Source organism: Jaculus jaculus, chromosome 14 (assembly GCF_020740685.1).
Source record: "Jaculus jaculus isolate mJacJac1 chromosome 14, mJacJac1.mat.Y.cur, whole genome shotgun sequence".
Lineage (NCBI taxonomy): Eukaryota > Metazoa > Chordata > Mammalia > Rodentia > Dipodidae > Jaculus > Jaculus jaculus.
This window is the reverse complement of record NC_059115.1, coordinates 49,766,936-49,787,537: the sequence shown is the minus strand read 5'-3', so window position 1 is coordinate 49,787,537 and position 20,602 is coordinate 49,766,936. Positions and strand designations below refer to the sequence as shown.

The following is a 20,602-nucleotide window of genomic DNA, read 5'->3' as shown; positions in this document are numbered from 1 at the left end:
ACAGGAATAGCAGTGCTTTACCTACATGGAGGCACAGTACTTTGTGCCCTATGTGAGATAGTTTATTAATCTCACAATATCCCTTCAAATGTGGCCTATTATTTTCCCGAGACACAGAAAGGTCAAATAACTTTCTAATGGGCATGCAACAGCTTCCAAACAAGAAGTAACTGACGCGGCCAAGTTTAATGTCCAGCTGTCTGGTACCAGCAGGTGATGGTCTCTTATTCCCATGGTCTGTTGCCTCATACAATCCTGTCATCCTCAAGGGACTGTTCCTGAGTTGGACAGAGGTATAGCCTCAGTGTTCATGGTATGCCCAAGCTCCTCAAATCACACTAATGTGCACTACAGTTGAGAACATTTTTTTAAAATTATTTTTAAAAAGCATCATATTTATTTAGCTTTCCAACTCTGTGCTTGTGCCTTCAACACCTTCACAGTGGTTTTCTGTTCCTCAGTAAGGCAAGATCGCTCGATCCTGTCACGGACACATTTAGCCACATGGAACCACCATAGGCCCGGCTGACAGGTTGTTTCGTTTTGGGCAATCTTATAAGGACTTTAGGTCTCACAGCACGAACCCCTCGAAGTCAGCCTGGGCACACGCCACATGCCGACTTTGATGCTTTCCCGAACTTCTTGGTGTTCAGGTAAACAATCCTATTGCAGGGGTTTGGGAGAGCCTAGTTTTCTTAGAGTTTGTGTAGTAGGAAAGCCTACTACGGTATGTCAAACACTGGACCACTCTGAGCGCCTCTAAACACCCGCCCAGGGAAGAGGAAAAGGCTAGTTGAGAGCTTTTAACTATAGCATAGGGAAATAGGGTTTCTTTTCTTTTCTTCTTTTTTTTTTTTTTTTGCTTGCATATATGCGTGTGTCTATGTGTGAGGTGTGTGTGTAATGTGTGCAGGCTGGTGGGCAGATGTGCACACTCCATGTATGAATGGAGGTCTAAGGAGTATGTCAAACGTCCCCTTCATTGATCATCTGCATATTTCCTTGAGACAGCATTTCTTGCTGATTTGGAAGCTGTAGATTTTGGGAGCCCCAGTGATTCTCCAGTCTCCACAGATGACAAGTCTAGAGTTAGAGATGGTCATGGCCATGCCCAGCTACTTTACTCAAGTGATGGAGAATTGAATGCAGGCAGTCTTAGGCCCTATTAACACCTCAGGCTGGTACCATCTCCCAAGCCCCAGAAACAATTTATTCAAAAATTAGTCCAGGTACCTGAAGTGAGTGTCCATAAACACCAGTATCCATAAAGAAGTTTGTCTTTTTAGTTAGCAGTAGAGTTCAAGGGAATTCTGTAAGTAGAGTGGTTTTGTGTGTGTGTGTGTGTATGTGTATGTGTGTGTGTGTGTGTGTGTGTGTGTGTGTGTGTGTGTGTGAAGTTCCACTGGGTAAAGTCTTGGATTCCTCCAGAGTATGCAATCTTACTGAGAGTCATTTTGCCCATGTTGACCTTAGCTTGGTCTTTGGCCTTGCGGAGAATGGGCACCCTAAAGAGGAAATTAAATTTAAACTACAGGGAAGAATGCATTGAAGACTGGTATGAGCTAGAATGGTATGAGTATTATGGAATATCCAGACCAACTATTACAGTTCCATATTTAATTTTCTATATGTATGTATTTGTATGTTTTAAAGTGAAATCAATTCTGGTAAAAACTTATTTATATTAGTTTCTGTTTTTTCTTAAAATATCATGGAGCTGGGCCTTGTTTTCTTCACTTGTAAAATATAGTATTTTGGGGCTTCTGAAGGGACTTTTAGCATAGTTCTCAGGACCCTGAGGGGTGGGGTTTACTCCTGTGAAGAATGACGCCCCTTACCCCAATGCACAACTGAGGCAGGAAGCTTTGTCAGAAGTTAATGTCTGCACATTAGATAGGGGTCATAAAGGAAGATGGAATCCCCATCCCTCTTCTTGTTGAGGCAGGCGCTGGTGATCCATCTTTTGCCTCTGTCACCCTAATTTGGGTCATTCCTATTGTGAGCCTTCTTAAACAGTACCTGTCTGAGTATAAAATTTATGTTGAAGGAGCACTAATGTAAGCTCTTAATAAGATGAAGAACTCCACAGCACGGTGTGATCTGGGGAGGATATATTTTATATACTCAAGACATGTTTAATTAGGTTTGTAAGAGTCAAATTGGCTTTGCCAGTAATGAAGCCTTCTCTCTGTCCCTATCTCTCATATTCTGCTATAATAACAGAGAAGATAGTCTGGAAATATCTTTTCAGTTTTGGCATCTTTACACATCTGTCTCTCTCCTTCTCTAGGCCTGACAATCTGTTTTGAAAATTCAGTTCTCACTGAGGTTAGAGGGCAGGGGAGAGTTTACTGAGACGCACATAGTGGAGCAGATAATTGATCTGATAGGTGTTCAAGCTCCTCAAATATTGAACAAGCATCATTTTGAAACAGATTTAGTAAATATTTAATAAGCATTTCCATTGGAGCAGTACTCAAGGGTTTTGTAACCTTTGGTACTCATTCCCATTTTGCAGATGACTTTGACTTTGGAGTTCAAGCAATTTGTTGAATTGTTGAGCCAAGACACAAAACAAGTCCTTTGTCCCCAATTCCTCTTTCCTTTCACACAAGCAGGTTCAAGTTTCACTGACAGAGGCCATTCCCCCTACTTGATGACTATAACAAACAGTGACATCAAGTAACCTGTGATGCCTTTGGACTGCAGGGGACAGAAGAGACCATGTCTCTGGTGGGACCACCCATCCAGAGCTCAGGAAGAATGCAATGAATGTGAACATAATTGTGAACTTGATCCCACATCACTGAAGTGTTTCCTATGTGTGGTTTCATTTAGTCTCTGAATGCACCTATGAACTCAGATATTTTGAGTTCAGTATGTCTTTGAAAGACTTATCTCCAAGGTCAGCCATATAAATGCTCAGTGTTAGTGCACAGCCAGAAAAAGGCTGCTCCCAGGAAAATCATGAAATTTCCATTGAAATATTTAATAACTGATATTTGAAAGAGACAAGACTAAAGGATGAGACAGAAATGACGATTTCATCAAAAATGACAGAGGTAGGAGGATTGCCATGAGTTTAGGCCACCCTGAGACTACATAGTGAATTCCAGGTCAGCCCAGGCTAGAGTGACACCCTACCTCTAAAAATCAAAAACAAACAAACAAACAAAAACTGACAAAAAGTGAAATGATGTAGATTGCTATCTGTTATATTAAAAAAGACAGGGCAATGTGGACATGATTTGAAGAATAAAAAATCTTAGCAAAAGCAGTTATTTTCTTTGATAAAGACAGGCCTGTGGGCTGAAATTATTGATGTCTAATGTTCTAGAAGATGACTTTTTCATTTAGAAGAATTGTAGGAGTTAAGATGAGGACTTCTTACCATGTATGCTCCTATTTTAAGATGTGCTGTTTACAGGGAAGACTAACCATGGTTGGTTTCCCCATTTGCAAGTGCTCTGTGGAATGTTTTAGTGTAAGGAAAAAATTTAAGAACTTAGGGTATGACATTTCTTTACAATTTACATATTAACACACCTAAACTTACTTTCTGACCTGTTTCTACAAGAGCATTTCTACTAGCTTTGGATGTTTGGCCCCTTTTAAGTGGAGTGAATACAAAGAGATACGGGTTTCATTGGCTATTAAAGAAGATCCAGTGAAACCTTCAGGAATATTTTATCATATCTACTTTTTCCTAAACATATTGACCTCGTAATTGTGGACTGTAATCTCATGAAAATATGTACCTATGGAGACTAAACATAGACTCTGGGGTAGTAAATGACTGTTAAATCACAGACCAATCTGGCTCCTTGCAATGGCAGGACAGGGGGATTTTGGAGCTCCATCTCAGCTGACTAGACTGCCTTCCTAGGCTTAGACAGCGTGAGAGTGTTGCACACCAAGGAAAAGTTAAGTGGAGTACATATACATGTGTACTTAGGAGTCACATGGATGATACGTTTGTGGTAATTCATGAGTTTAGAAGAAATGCATTGCTACTGGGGTAGAATGCTCAAGAGGTGTTATGGAGCTTGAACAATGTGAACTTGGTGACCTTAAGGCGAAGAGGATGACTGTATCATACATGGAATTGTATGCACCCCTATGGAATGTCTACAGGTCATGATGAATCAAAATTGTTCAATCAGACATCATTTTAGAAAAGCCTGGAGGGTAACTTAGAAATCTGGCAAGTCATCACAGGCAGTGACTCTAGTCCTGCATTTAATGTTCTCTTTAATTCTTATGATGATATTGCAAAGAGACACAAGCCAATAACACTGTTTTCCAGATGAAAGGTATCTCAGAGAGGTCATATAGCTGAGGTAAGTAGAGAAGCAAGGTCCGACCACCTTCAGAGCCCATGCTCATATGTCCTCACGGTTTCTGTGTCTAAGGTTGGATGGAACCAGATTTTATATTTTTTTACATGTGTTTACATGTGTGGACATGCATATGTGTGGGTGTCTACACATGGAAGCCAGAGGTAGACATTGAGTGTCTCCTCTTCAATCACTCTCCACCTTATTTTAGAGACAGAGTCAGCCATGGAGCTCACTAATTCAGCTAAGCAATACAGCCAGCCACCCTGGGGATGTGCTCATCTCTGGTTCCCCAACTCTGAGATTACAGGCAAGTACCGCTGTGCCTGGCATTTTGTATAGGTTCTGAAGATATGTGTAGGCACTTCAAATTTTTCATATTTGTGTGGCAAGCAGTTTTCTGATTGAGTCATTTCCATTGCACCCACATTTTTTATTTTTAAAATTTTAAAAATTTATTTTTAAAATACAAATGGATCAAAGATGACAACATAAGACCAGAAACTTGAATACTACTGGAAGAAAATTTAGGAAGTACTTTCCATGATATAGGAATGGAAAAAGACTTCCTGAACAAAACCCCAGTGGCTCAAGTTCTTAAACAGTCACTCAACCAATGGGATCATATGAAGCTGAAGAGTTTCTTTACAGACAGCATATAATAAGAAAAGCCAATAGAATACACAGAATGGAAGAAAATATTTACAGGTTATCCAATTGATAGAGGCCTAATCTCTAGAATCTACAAAGAACTCAAAAGTCTAAAAAATAAGAAGACAAATACCCCACTCACAAAATGGGGCACAGAGTTGAACAGGCAATTCACAGAGGAAGATATACAAATGGCAAACACACACTTAAAAAAATGCTCATCATCCCTAATCATCAGAGAAATGCAAATTAAAACAACTGTGAGATTCCACCTTACCCCAATAAGGATAGCCAACATCAAAAAATCAAATGAAAATAAATGCTGGCGAGAATGTGGAGAAGCAGAAACACTCATTCACTGTTGATGGGAATGCAGGATGGTATAACCACTTTGGAAAGCAATATGGAGACTCCTGAAAAAGCTGACTATAGAAATACCAACAGACCCAGTTATACCCTTACTGGGCATCTACCCTAAAACCTTCAAACCATAAGCCAGAGAGATTTACTCAACCATGTTTGTAGTGGCTCAATTTGTAATAGCTAAAAGCTGGAATCAACCCAGATGTCCATCACTAGAAGAATGGATAACAAAGATGTGGTATATCTACACAATGGAATTCTATACAGCAGTAAGAAAAAAATGACACAATGAAATTTGAGGAAAAATGGTCGAACCTGGAACAGATCATTCTCAGTGAACTTCCCCAATCACAGAAAAAAAAAATCACCACATAGTCTCACTCATCTACAACACCTAACCTGAATCTACCCATGATACCTTACATACCCAGCAAGCACTTCATTGACTAGAATAGGATGGATGGGGAGGGTGGGGAGGGCATCGAGGCAATGGTACCATAAAATTCAACTTCTTAAAAGACAGACCAAATGGCTGAACCTTCAGTAGGCCCTTACAGGAAACACCTGAACCACAAGACACTGGAGAGGGTAGGATCAAGACTAACCTAAATCTTCTACATCTTCCCTCCCTCCCTCTCCCCCTCTCCCCTCTATCTCTCTCCTCTCTAACTCTTATATATTAGATATGTTTTTCCTCAATTTCTTAATAGGCACTGACCTGTAACCCCCACTTCCAGCTTGGGGCTACCATCCATAATGAGCTTTTGATCAGAGAAACCTACAAGGTTTCCCAAACAATGACAGACTTCTGTCAGAGTACTTGATGACCCACCCAAGGCCAGTGGTAAGACCCTATTGCTGAAGACTCCATATGTAGCTGACACATAAAATAGAATGTCATGGCTGGAAGCCAGGAGAGAGTCAGTACCCAGACAGTCAGTGTGTCTAGTGCCAGAAGGTGCTACATGGGCGCCTGGGGAAAATGACCAATATCTGTCCAAGCAACTCATTGTCTAACCTAATTAGCAACAAATAACCTGATGTGATGCCCTCACAAGTGCAATAGTGGTACACAGCCATGGTGGGGAACCAACTGCTCTTGATTTGGCTAAGTGATCCCGTCAGTGGTATAAGACCCATAGCTGGAGCTGGGAAACAAGTCAGAACCATACCCAAACATAAGCCCACTCTCCAATATCAAGCTACCATCAATCATGGGGTACAAGAGGGCCTACACCTATCAAACTCTCTATCAAAAAAGTAAGTGTTATCTCAATTTTCTGGTGCTAACTTACTCTCTGTTGGAGAATCTGCTTCTCTTTTTCAGATAGATGCAGATCCTAAGGAGAGAGCTGCCCCAACATACCTCAAAAGGGGCCCGACTGAAACGAAGGACAGCTGGAGAAACAAGCAAGGGTGATGTTTTCCTGTGAACCAGATACCAGCACAAAGGGGAAGGAGATCAATGCAGAGAAAAATTAACTCCTACCAACTCAGAGAGCCAGAGCCTCAGAGGCCCCTAACACCTCAGCACAGAAGCAGACCAAAAATGAACCCAACATGGCTCAGGGAAATTTTGCGCAAGAGGGGGCGGAAAGAATGTCAGAGTCACATGTTGGGTCATGATACGCAGAGACATTTATCGTACCAATAACTGTGGGCTAACTCCACAATGCATGACCCATTTACATCAACAAGGAGGGTCCAATGGGAGGGGGTAGATGAGATCATAGATGAGTTACCAAACTGCCTGTATGTGCTGAAAAGAAAACTAATAAATTAAAATAAAAAAAGTAAAAAAAATATTTTATTTGACTCAAAAACTAATATATAAATACATAAAATGGTATCAACATCATTGAAAATAACAAAATATTTCTTTTTTTTTAAATTTTTATTAACATTTTCCATGATTATAAAATATATCCCATGGTAATTCCCTCCCTCCCCACCCCCACACTTTCCCATTTGAAATTCCATTCTCCATCATATTACCTCCCCATTACAATCATTGTAATTACATATATACAATATCAACCTATTAAGTATCCTCCTCCCTTCCTTTCTCCACCCTTTATGTCTCCTTTTCAACTTACTGGCCTCTGCTACTAAGTATTTTCATTCTCACACAGAAGCCCAGTCATCTGTAGCTAGGATCCACATATTAGAGAGAACATGTGGCTCTTGGCTTTCTGGGCCTGGGTTACCTGACTTAGTATAATACTTTCCAGGTCCATCCATTTTTCTGCAAATTTCATAACTTCATTTTTCTTTACCGCTGAGTAGAACTCCATTGTATAAATGTACCACATCTTCATTATCCACTCATCTGTTGAGGGACATCTAGGCTGGTTCCATTTCCCAGCTATTATAAATTGAGCAGCAATAAACATGGTTGAGCATGTACTTCTAAGGAAATGAGATGAGTCCTTTGGATATATGCCTAGGAGTGCTATAGCTGGGTCATATGGTAGATCAATCTCTAGCTGTTTTAGGAACCTCCACACTGTTTTCCACAATGGCTGGACTAGATTACATTCCCACCAGCAGTGCAGAAGGGTTCCTTTTTTTCCACATCCCCGCCAACATTTATGATCATTTGTTTTCATGATGGTGGCCAATCTGACAGGAGTGAGATGGAATCTCAATGTAGTTTTAATCTGCATTTCCCTGATGACTAGTGGCGTAGAACATTTTTTTAGATGCTTATATGCCATTCGTATTTTTCCCTTTGAGAACTCTCTATTTAGCTCCATAGCCCATTTTTTGATTGGCTGAAAATAACAAAATATTTCTAAATGGACAGAGTAACCTTTTACCCCCTAAATAATATTTTTAGGCATTTTTGTAACAAAAAAATGGGAATCGAATGCATGAATGGTAACTCAGTGTTTGTGTTCACCCTGCTGTGCACACTGGGAGTTCTTACTCCAGAGAAGTATAACTCAGTGCCCATCAATCAGTCTACCATGCCCTTTCCTTGCCCACATTAGCTACCAAGGTTGTCATTTGTGGATTGTGCTTTTTATGTTATATCTAAGACATTTTCCTCAACTTAAAACTTGAAGGTTTTCTGTTTTCATCTTGAAGTTGTGTTGTTTTCCTTTCTTTCTTTCTTTTTGTTTTTACACATAAGTTTACAATATATGTTGAATAGTTATTGTGTACATTTGGTGGTAAGGGCCTATATTCCTTCTCCTTCCTCCTTCTGTTCTTTCTTTCCTTATTTACTACATGCAGATAACTTATTGAACCAGCATGATGGGCATTAAACAATGTCATTGCTCTAATGAAACCTCTCTGTGTGCTTATGGTATCACAGTTGGCCATAGATATAAGGTTTCATGGGTGGCCTCAGCTGTACTAGTTATAATTTTACATTAAATTTTGCATTCAAGAAGTGAAATTTCTTGTTTTGTTCTTTTTCCAAACTAATTTTGCTATTCTAGTCCTTCTTCTTTCCACATCATTTCAACAATATCAGCTTTTCATTTCTGAAAGAAACAAATAAGCAAGCAAATATGCAAATAATATCCTCAAAAAATTTACAAAAGATTGCATTTGGATTCAAAGGTTAATTTTAGAATAATCACCATCATAACAATACTAATATTCCAATCTATGGACATCAATATCTATTCAATTATTTGTATTTTTTTCTTAGCAGTGTTTTCTAAATGTCAGTGAGCAAGTCTAGGATATGTTAAATTTATCCCTAAATATGTTTTTAATGTTTGATGCTATTATGAAAGGTAATATTTTATTTCTGGAGCTTTGATTGCTTATATTTAGAAACACAGTTCATTTTTATATACTGGCCTTGTATCCAGCAAACTTATTGTATTTATTTGTTTTGTATGTGTGTGTATACATTCTCTATAGTTGCAACATATAATAGCATATCATCTGCTAATAAAGACAAGTTTATTTCTTCCTTTCAGTTGGGCTTTATTTATTTATCTTACCTGGTTACATTGGCTAAAACTTTTAGTGTTGCTTTTGTTTGACTTTGGTGGCAGTCCCTTCATAGAAAGCCTCGGGAATTTTGTCTTTTGCTCCTGTTTTACAGGCGAAATGTAGATTATTGGTATTATCACTTCTTTAATTTTTTTAAATTTTTTTAAAATTTTTTTTAATTTATTTATTTGAGAGCGACAGACACAGAGAGAAAGGCAGATAGAGGGAGAGAGAGAGAATGGGCGCGCCAGGGCTTCCAGCCTCTGCAAACGAACTCCAGACGCATGCGCCCCCTTGTGCATCTGGCTAACGTGGGACCTGGGGAACCGAGCCTCGAACCGGGGTCCTTAGGCTTCACAGGCAAGCGCTTAACCGCTAAGCCATCTCTCCAGCCCTTTTTTAAAATTTTATTTAAGAGAAAGAGAAAATTGGCACACCAGGGCCTCAGCCACTAGGTTGCATTGAAGACTCTTGCCCCACCTAGTGGGCATGCGTGACCTTGCACTTGCCTCACCTTTGTGCATCTGGCTTAAGTGAGATCTGTACAGTTGAAGTAAGGCTGCAAAGGAACTAGTAGTGGATGTGGAGACCATAATCATTAAAAAGAAGCAAATACAGTGATGGTCAAACAATAGCACCTTAACTTTTTTTTTTTTTTTTTTTTAGCAAGGTCTCATTCTAGCCCAGGACGACCTGGAATTCACTATGTAGTCTCAAGGTGGCCTCCAACCTACAGTGATATTCCTAACTCTGCCTCCCGAGTGATGGTATTAAAGGCATTTGGCTTAGTTTATATTATTTATTTATTTGAGAATGAGAGAGAAAGAGGCAGATAGAGAGAGAGAATGGGCACCCAAGGACCTCTAGCCACTGCAAAAACTAACTCCAGATGCATGTGCCATCCTGTACATCTGTCTAATATGGACATGGAGAAAATCAAACCTAGGTCTTCAAGCTTCACAGGCAGTTGTCTTAACCACCAAGCCATCTCTCAAGTCCAAGTTCTTGTTTTGGTTTCTTTTTTTAACCTTCTCTGTGGATCCACTTCTGGATCTATAAAATATTATAATAGAGTTTACCACAAAGGATTATGCGAGTTAACACATGTAAAGTTCCTAGAGGCTTATGCAGCACAAAGCAGTGACTGCAGGTATTTTATGTTATGACATAAAGTTTATGTTATTATGATTTTTTTTTTTGCTTCTGTTCAAAATTCTCTTTAATGAAAAGTTGGTGACCTCTTGTCACTGAAGATACATGTACCATTTGTGACTTTGCATCTGGCTTTATTTGTATGCTGGGAAATTGAATCTGGTTGGCATGCTTTACAAGCTAGTAATTAAACTGCTGAGCTGGGCTGGAGAGATTGCTCAGTGGTTAAGGCACTTGCCTGCAAAAGCCTATGGGCCTGGTTTGGATTCCCTCATATCCACATAAAGCTATAAACACAAAGAGGGGCATGCTTCTGGAGTTTGTTTGCAGAGTCTAAAAGTCCTGGTATACACAAACTTCCTGGTATACACATTCTCTCTTTCTCTCTCTGGAAATAAATCAATAAATAAATTGCTGAGCCAACTCTTCAAACCTGTTCTGATTTAAATGTTAACATAGACTTATGTTGTTTTTTATTATTTATTTATTTGAGAGTGACAGAGAGAGAAAGAGGCAGAGAGAGAGAGAGAGAGAGAGAGAGAGAGAGAGAGAGAGAGAGAATGGGTGTGCCAGGGCCTCCAGCCACTGCAGACGAACTCCAGACGTGTGTGCCACCTTGTGCATGTGGCTAACATGGGGAATAGAGCCTCAAACCAGGGTCCTTAGGCTTCATAGGCAAGTGCTTAACCACTAAGCCATCTCTCCAGCCTGACTCATATTTTTTTTTTTTAAGTCAAATGTGGTTCTGGTAACTCTGTTTTATAAATTCAACACTGTTCACTATATTAGACAGTATTCTTTATAGAAGCAGAACTGATATCTATCTATCTCTGATTCTCTGTCTCTGTCTCTCTCTCCATATATATATATATATATCACACATCATATATATACATATATATGTTATTTATTAGGCTGATTTACATGATATAGTGTTCTGAATAGTGTAACACAGAACTGGATGCCTCACCAGATCCAGTCGGCCGCTTCTAAAGGCCTGGAGTATTCCTGGAGAGCCACTAGTCTTCACTCATGTTGGAAGGCTCAAGAAGCTGGAGTCTGATGTCAAGAAAATGGCAAAGGTAGGAACAGTGGCGATAGACATCCCCACCAGCAAGAAACAAATGCGGACAGAGAACCTACACAGATTTTCCCTGTTATATCTGGAATCTGCTGCCCACACTAGGTCAGGGAATTCCCCTCTCAAATAATCCTTCATAGAAACACCCTCAACAGACATGCTCAGTGGCATGTTTCTTAGGTGATCCCAAATTTCATCAAGTTGACCATGAAGGCTCAACTAGAACCAAAATTCTGAATTATAATTCATTGAAGTCCATAGTTTATACATTGTCCTAGATTTTTCTTTCTTTGCCTTTTAGTAATGAGAACATTACGGTAGGCACGGCTAGAAGTTACTGCACAGAATTAACATTGATGTGGGCATGGCTAGAAGTTACTGCACAGAATTAACATTGAAGTGGGTGTGGCTAGAAGTTACTGCACAGATCTTGGTTTCCATCAATCTTGTGATTGATTTATGAACTACTCTTACTTTTTTCACCAGTGGTGTCCCATAAGATCACTTTCTAAGGGGGTTGCAAAATGCAATGTAAAATCTTCTAGTTGGTATGTTGTTTCAAATGTATGTAAAAGATTAAATTTAAAAGTTATTTATAAAAAGGTAATTTTATAATATATTTTAAGCCATGTGTCAAAAATATTATAACTTTTACATGCAAACAGTGTAACCTTCTTTTGGAGGGGTAATTGGTCTTTGAAATTGGGTGTATATTTTATACTCAGCACATTTCAATTAGGACTAAGTACATTTTAAGTGCTCCATAATCATTCACAGCCAGTGACTTGCCTACTGGACAGAGCAGTCTTATATATTTGTGTATTAGACCACTTCATCTAACAAATATTAGATAAGTAGGTGGGCAGAAGAGAAAATGATTTGTTATTTGCAATATAGTGATCAATATAAAGTATGTGTTTCTTTTTTATATTTAAATAATGAGAAAATTATAGCATGCTTCTAATAGATATTTCATGGTGAAATATTATACATGAAAAGAATAACACATAAGAAAATGACCAAGGTGGGATGCTTCTCCAAATGCTAGAGATTCAGTATTTTCACAGCCTCTGCCCATGTTGAACCCCACCACCTGGCATCCTAATCTAGTGAACTCCTTTGAGAACATGCTGATAGAGATAAACATGGCCAGACTCCCTTCAATTTTTTTGTAGGGACTCCTGATTTTCTTCTACTGGGGAAGAGGTCTGTATTTCCTGAAGGCTTGGCCCACAGAGTACGTCAGCTTTCTTGCTAGCATAACAAATAGCAGGGAACTAATAGACCCTATAGACTCCCATGGACATCAGTACTGGCTGTGTTACAATGCAGTAGCTACTAAATCTTTCATGGTAATGGGCCTCACTAGTGATGCCTGTGGTGATATGCCCCACACTGGGAGAAACCTGTGTCAAAACAGGAGGTATTGATGTCATCCTTATCACAGAACTTGACGAATAACTAGAACAGCTTGTAATGAGAGTAACTAGAATATTGACTTGGGTCTCTGTCATGGTATGTATAAAAATTGTGGTTTTGGATCTTGGACAGCCACCATCACAGGGACTATCCTTTCATGGAAGTAGTTTCAATGACATCTCTATTTCCAAAGATGGTGATGGCTCCATCTCCACACATGGATTCTGTATTGAAGCCTCCTGCTCAGTCTGTGAGGATCTCAGATAGATTATGAAGTGGCAGTCTTGATGAGTTTAAAGGAACAGGCCCAATCATCACCCAAACAAGCGGACTTGAACTGGCCAATTTCTCTCCTTCCTTTTGCCACTGTTTCGAATGACTGTATGATTGGTCCCAAGAGAGCTGCAGGAGGATGAGGCAACAGATAAGAGCCATCTATTCGCTACTTCTACCAAACAACCATCCTGCAGGGCCTGGATCAGTACTTGAGGGGCCTTTTAGAGCCAACTAGCTTGTAGAGTCTAGGCCACTAGGAACAGTCAAATGCTTATAGATCAAATGGTGGTGACTTTTCAATGAAGCTTGCCTTGGCACTGCAGCTGAGAATGGATGAAGAGCCAATACACAAAACAGCAGAAGAGATAGTACTTTGAAATATAGGCCATCTGTAGATCCAAAAAGAATACAAGCCAGTGAGATCAATGAGTGCCGATAAGAACGCTGTTAGACTGATCATTGGGGAGCCACATCAGCACTAATGTGTGCACATCAATACCTATTTAAGACCCTTTTTTTTCTAACATGAGGCTCCATAGTTTTATTTCTGCTTGCCTATCCTTTATCAGTTCCTTAGCAAGACCTTCTTTGCTATGTTTATAGAAAATGGTTACATTTTACAAAGAAACAATGACATATCACAACAATATGTTTGCTGAGTGTTGACTCAAGTTTTCAAGCTGTTTTCTGTGTTTGCTCATTTCCAATCAATCCCACAGCTGTGTGTCTGTCACTGATGATGCTAATAACAGAAACACCATAGCAAGAGAGGGAAAAGATCAGTATTCATCTGGGCAGGAAGATTCACATGACAACTAAAATGTAGAAGGAAAATCCCCTTTGTGGAAAGCGGTTTTGCACACATGTGTTTAATGTCACAGATCCGAGGGGCCAGGGAGAAATTTTGGATAAAGTTTGATTTTGCTTATATTGCTACCTATGAATAATCCTTCAAGGCAAAGATTCTTCTCAGTTTTAAGATGGAAAATATCATTTGAACAGCTTAAAATAAACACAAGTATCAAACCCACTATGAAGTCACTGAGTGAAGGCTATTTAACCACAGCTTTTCGGATACAAAGAAAGCATATGATGTTTCTGCGGGGAGAATTTGTGGCCTTACACTTCAAAACATCATGGATCTAGGAAAATGTTTGTATTTCTTATTTGGTATGATTTAGAGAAATATTTCCTTAACATCTCCTTTTCATATTGTGAAATTCACACTAGAGACATGTCTATGAAATATTTACTCATGATTTTTATTTGAAGGGAGGTAGCTGGTTACCACATGAAAGCTTCACAGTGAAAATTCCTTGCTTTCAGAAGAAAATTGAAGATAAATGAAAAGATTTCAAGGGGAGCTCACAGAGGTCTTTCCTTTTTGTTTCTTTGCAAGAGGTAATTGATTTGCTCCCCCAAAATGGTCTTTCTGGAGCTGCAGGTAGACAATGCTCTAACCTTGTCAGAAGAGGATAATAAATTTAGAGGTAGACTGTTTTGGAAGGAAGGACTTAGAATGAACTGCATTTTATAGAACAGAGCACCGAGGGTCTGTTGTTAGTTTATAGGGCCTTGATTAGATAGGTTATTGATTTTGGCTGCTGGCGATATAGTTCATGTTCAGAAGGTATCAAACTCATGCTGAATAAAATAGAAGTAAGTGCTTAAAAAAAAAAAAAAACAAGCAGAAAGTAGTAAGATACTGGCTGGCAGTCTAGCTGTCGTTCTTCCAATGGCACGGGCGGCTGTGTCTTATTGCCTTTAGCCCTCTGGAAGCAGTTATGTGTATTAAATACTGGAATAACTTGATATTTTAAAAGCTTATATGCTCATCCAAGTAAAATGGTTTTAGAAGACTACCGGGAGTTTCATGATTTTATAGTTAAATCAATATCCAGATTTATGCCTTTTGGACAGAGAAACTTGAATTTAATTGAGAAAATGGATCTAATGAGGATAGACATATTTTGTGCAGATGTAGGGGAGTTTTTCTTTCTTTTTTCACTTATTATCTGAAAAATGAAACAGGTAGTTTTGACTCAAAGATGAATATAGCTTTACAGGAAAAATGACAAGTTTTTACGAAGATTTGTGGTATTACACAGAGGTTCCTAAATGTCTGAATCTGGCAGAACAATTTTCTGTGTCTTTGAAATTCTTAAATTTAAGATTCATTAATTATACAGAAAAGCACATAATATTTTACTTTATTCTGCACAATTAATGACCATATGGTATTAAATTGGCAACCAGGCTTTCAAGAATAACAATTTTAAGCAGAATCCCTAGATGTCTTGCTTTTCCTTTTTCTGTAATTTATGAAGCTCTATGTAGACATTTGTATTCTATTCACTTACAAAGAGGTAATATTTTTCCAAAAGGAAATTATGAAGGGCACTGTTAACTTTGTTCTTAAACAGACAAAAATAAATATTTTTTCTTGATGTTATTTCCTAGGCTCTCAGAAATCCTCATATCTTCCAAATGGAAAGAGAATTTTTGTAAGAAAAAAAATTAGCAAATGCAGAGATGTTTTGGTGATCTACAATTTATTTTCCACTCACTCTAATTCTCCACAGTCATTGACCACATTTTGCTTCAGGAAATATTCAAGTACACTGTTGTACACACAAATAAAATTAAATTTCATGGAGAGGCTGCCTGTGTAATAGCTGCACAATTAGACCTTGAAATGTAAGGAAACAAATTGTTTCTAGAAACATATGGACTCAAGTAACTTTAAGAAAAATCATTTAAGGGCAGAATTTGACTCTGTGATATTTTTATGCAACAAAAATATTCCAGAAATAACCAACTTCTTTCCTGCTATCCAGAAAACATAGTATTTTACAAATACCATTTTTTTCATGTTAGTATTCCTCTATCTTCTATTTGTCATAAATCAAGAATTCTATTCTGTCTGGACAGCCTCAAAAATTTATGATAAATTTGTGTTTCAAGCTGCCAAATATCGATTAGCCTGTGTTTTCACAACTGTGGAGAACTGATCACTAGGGCATGTGGAATATCTCAGAGTTCTGTCTAGAAGGTTAGCTGAATTTTGCTTCATTGCCATACGACTTTCTTGGAAGATATTGTGGATATAAGTTTAAAAAAGTCTTCAGACATATCAAACTCATACTGTTCAAGGCATTTATAGGTTTTATATATAATGCTATAAATAAAAATACATTTTAAAAATGAACACTGCAGAAAATGGAAAATCTGAGTACACTTTGGCTGAAATAAATTGAAAAAGTACCAAATAATGGACACTGGTATGATTTAAAAAGTATAGTCTTATATGGCAATTTCACTCTCAGATTCTACTCATGTGTGTTATTTTTATTAAAGAATAGAAATGATGCTTATATACTTCTCTGAGCTTTTTCTATCCTTTTCCAAGGGCACAATCATTATGCCAGAAAATTAAAACAGGAATCACTGGATATCCAAACATGAATGAATCCCTCACCAGTGACATGGTTTTCAGCAAGACACCCACCCAGCAAGTTACATGAACACAGAGAGACAATGAAGTCGTAGATGCTTCCAGCTGGTGGATTTTATTTTATTTTTTTAGGGTATATAAGGAGTGGCTGGGCTTGTGGCCATGGTGCTTTGGAAAGAGGGCAGTGACATCAGCACTTTGTTTTTGAAAATACTTGATAAGGAAGCACACCCTGTATAGCAAGAATCTGCTAAACAACATAAACTACAATGATTTCACCTCGACCGTTGCTCCAACCCATTGAAATTACTACTCCTATTAGAGAGAACATTCAGCCCTACTTAGTAGTTTCAGGGTTTTTTTTTTTTTTTTTACATCTTTTCCTTTTTATTCCATAGGTAATCACAGGCCAGGTAAAATATTTTTAAATTCCTTATAGGCTACTTACTAATTGGAAGCCTAACAGATTTTCCTACCTCACTTGTTACTTTATTTCATTAGCAGTCTTTTTTTTTTTTTTTTTTCCGTTTTAAAATGATGGTCTCATGTTGGCCACGGGGTGCTCTCTGCGTCATGCTAGAAAGAGTTTATGGTCCCACCTGCATCCAAGGGAAAGAGAAAACAAAGCTTCATTTTCAAGTCTTTGGAAATTCCTTGCCATTAAGAAACAACTACTGCCAGCCTTCTGGCTGGTGTTATTTAAAGGGGTAAAAAGTTCATGACACTAGTTTTCTTCTAAGACCTGGTATGGTTTTCATAGCATTTCAAGAGATGTTGTACTTAATCACAAGTTGCTTGAGGATGCCAGGGCCAGGATTGACTTAGACTTGGCTTTGGCTGCAGGTAAGAACTCATGAGAGTGTACCAAACACATAGGTGAGTAAAGGCAAGGACATGTGCCTCTGGAAATATTCTTGCATAAAGATAACCTCACTATCCTTGGATGGTGTGGACAGAACTATTTCTAATGACTTGGTGTTGACAAAAGGAAGCCTTGGAAATTCATGGTTTTTTTTTCTCAATTTTTATTAACATTTTCCATGATTATAAAAAATATCCCATGGTAATACCCTCCTTCCCCCACCCCCCCAATTTCCCCTTTGAAATTCCATTCTCCATCATATCCCCTCCCCATCTCAATCAGTCTCTTTTTTATTTTGCTGCCATGATCTTTTCCTCCTCTTGTGTAGGTCTTGTGTAGGTAGTGTCAGGCACTGTGGGGTCATGGATATCCAGGCCATTTTGTGTCTGGAGGAGCATGTTGTAAGGAGTCCTACCCTTCCTTTGGCTCTTACATTCTTTCTGCCACCTTTTCTGCATTAGACCCTGAGCCTTAGAAAGTGGAAATTCATGGTTTTAAGCTGTGTACTTTCTACATTCACTATGTTGAGTCGAATCTGAGTTTTTATAATATTTTATTTTTTATTTAGCTGAGGGAGAGAGTGAAAGAGGCAGAGAGAATGGATGTGCCCGGGCCTCTTGCTGCTACAAATGAACTCCAGACTGTATGTGCAACCTTGTACATCTGAGTCCCGGGGAATAGAACCTGGGTCATTTGACTTTGCAAGCAAGTGTCTTAACTGCTAAGCCATCTCTCCAGCCCAGAATCTGAGGTTTTGATGAAGAAAAAAAAAAGGAGGAAGAGGGTTAGTGAAGGAAGAAAAGGAGGAGGTGGAGTAGGAAGAGGTAGAGCAGGAAGAAGTGGTGGTAGGGGAGGAAGAGGAGGAGAGGATGATTAGAGTAGGTATGGAGGTGAATGGCTGTTATTGCAGCATTCAGAAGGTTGAGGCAGGAGGATTACTGTGAGTTCAAGGCGAGCTGGGACTACATAGCAAGCTCCAAACCAGCCTGAGCTACCCAGTAGGACCCTGTCACCGACAGCACAGGCAGGAATGAGAAAAGGCAAATACATTTTTTCCAAGGTCTTCTGTAGATTCCTCTTTAGGAAACAATTCATGCCAATTAGTTGTGCATGGATTATATTTTTCACTTTTGTAACTTATGCTTTCTGGAAATTACTCCTTGCAGTTCAGTTTGCCTCATAGCATACGGATGCTGGTACTTCCCAACTGAGGATGTTGTAACCATGCAAATGAGGAGCCAGTGTCATACAGGGCTTCCCAAGACATAGAAACTATTGCTCACAGACTTTTCTGCTAGCTCTTTTGCAGTTTTCTTCGTGGGTAAATACAAACCATCTAAGCTTATCCTGCTGCAGTTATAATTACCCCACTGTATTAGTGTGTTGAAATATGTGTTTAATAGATTGTAACACATATAATCTATTTTCGTCAACTATTTATTTTACAGCATGAATTACCTTAAAATATTTTCTGTTTGTTATAAAACCTGCTGGGAAATTATATTAATAAGTTCCATTTATTTTATTTAAAACATTTATTGAATGCCTACTATTAGAGATGGCTTTCCAATATATATTTTAATGGCTTTTGTATGTTTAAAAAATGATGTAATTTTTTCAATTATTTTTTTCACAGTAGTGGAAAACAAAATCAATTTAACTACAAAAAGAAAATGTGTGACACAAAATATATTGTTATCTCTTTAAACTTTACATTATCCATATTCTTTATGTTTTTCTAACATGACTCTCTGTGCTTCTACTAAGTAGGAAAAATTATATATACTCAAAGAAGAAGATTCTTGTAAAACTTTAAGAATATTTTTCAGGCATGGTGGCACATACCTTTAATCCCAGCACTCAGGAGGCAGAGGTAGAAGGATCACAGTGAGTCCGAGGCCACCCTGAGACTATATAGTGAACTCCAGGTCAGCCTGGGCTTGAGTGAGACATTACCTTGAAAAATAAAAATATATTTTAAAAAATTTAAGAAAAGAATATTTTTTCCTCTGAATTGCTAGTTGTATACATTGATCATGAACCAAAATTCCAAACAATCAGACATATCTTACTATTTTGCATAATGTATTTTATACTACATCATTAATCATATTATCCAGATGAAAACCATATATCTCTTTAATTTTACTTTTTGAAGATAATTAAAAATACAGGATTAGCAGACCTATGACTTACAAGTCTCTCCTTCAGGCAATCTTTTCTTACTTTTCAGGACAAAAAAACCTTTGAACTAGCTACTCAACTAATATCAATGAGGCTAAGATTTATTTTTACATTGTAAGGATATAATCTCAATATATAATATATTACACATTATATTTCTGTATATGGGCAGGGATGGATGACTGTAAAACAGAATGGCTGGTCAAAAAAATATCTATGAGCTGGAGGGAAGGCTTATCAGCTAAGACACTTGCCTAGAAAGTCAAAGACCTAGGATCCATAACCCAGGACCCATATAAGCCAGATACACAAGGTGGCACATGTGTCTGGAGTTTGTGTGCAGTGGCTAGAGGCTCTGGTGTGCCCATTCTTTCTCCCCCCTCTCTCTCTCATAAATAAAAACAAAATAATAATAATAAAATCTATGGAGAGTTATCCAAAATGAGAAACACATTCTCCTTTTCAGTATTTGGGCTGACAGGATTTCAAGGGTGTGTCTCATCCAGATTAATTGTTCACATGTCTGCTAGGCAAGGACTAGGTGCTGTTTTGGGATAACTATTATATTTTTGATTGTGTTGATTTGTTTGTTGTTACCAATAACTCAAAAATCCTCTGCCTGAGAGTTTATTAAAATGGTATAAAGTATAGGGGAGAATAGAACTAGTTTGTGGTAGGAACTATATCATTTTATCATTTAGAAAAAGATATCTAAATGGCAATCATTTGTCAGCATCTTTTAAGGCTGTTTTAAACAGTGTCCCATAGATAGATGGAAAAAACTGTTAGTTGCTTTATATAGAAGTTGTATGTGCAACCAAGGCCTACAGATGATCCAAAATAGAATGTATAGGTTGCTTATAGAG

The 20,602-nt window shown here is 38.2% G+C and overlaps 1 pseudogene; it reads right to left on the bottom strand.

Annotated features, from left to right (window-relative positions):
- Positions 1-396: 396 nt before the first annotated feature.
- LOC105945007 lies at positions 397-1,462 on the bottom strand (annotated as a pseudogene).
- Between the last annotated feature and the right edge of the window lie 19,140 nt (positions 1,463-20,602).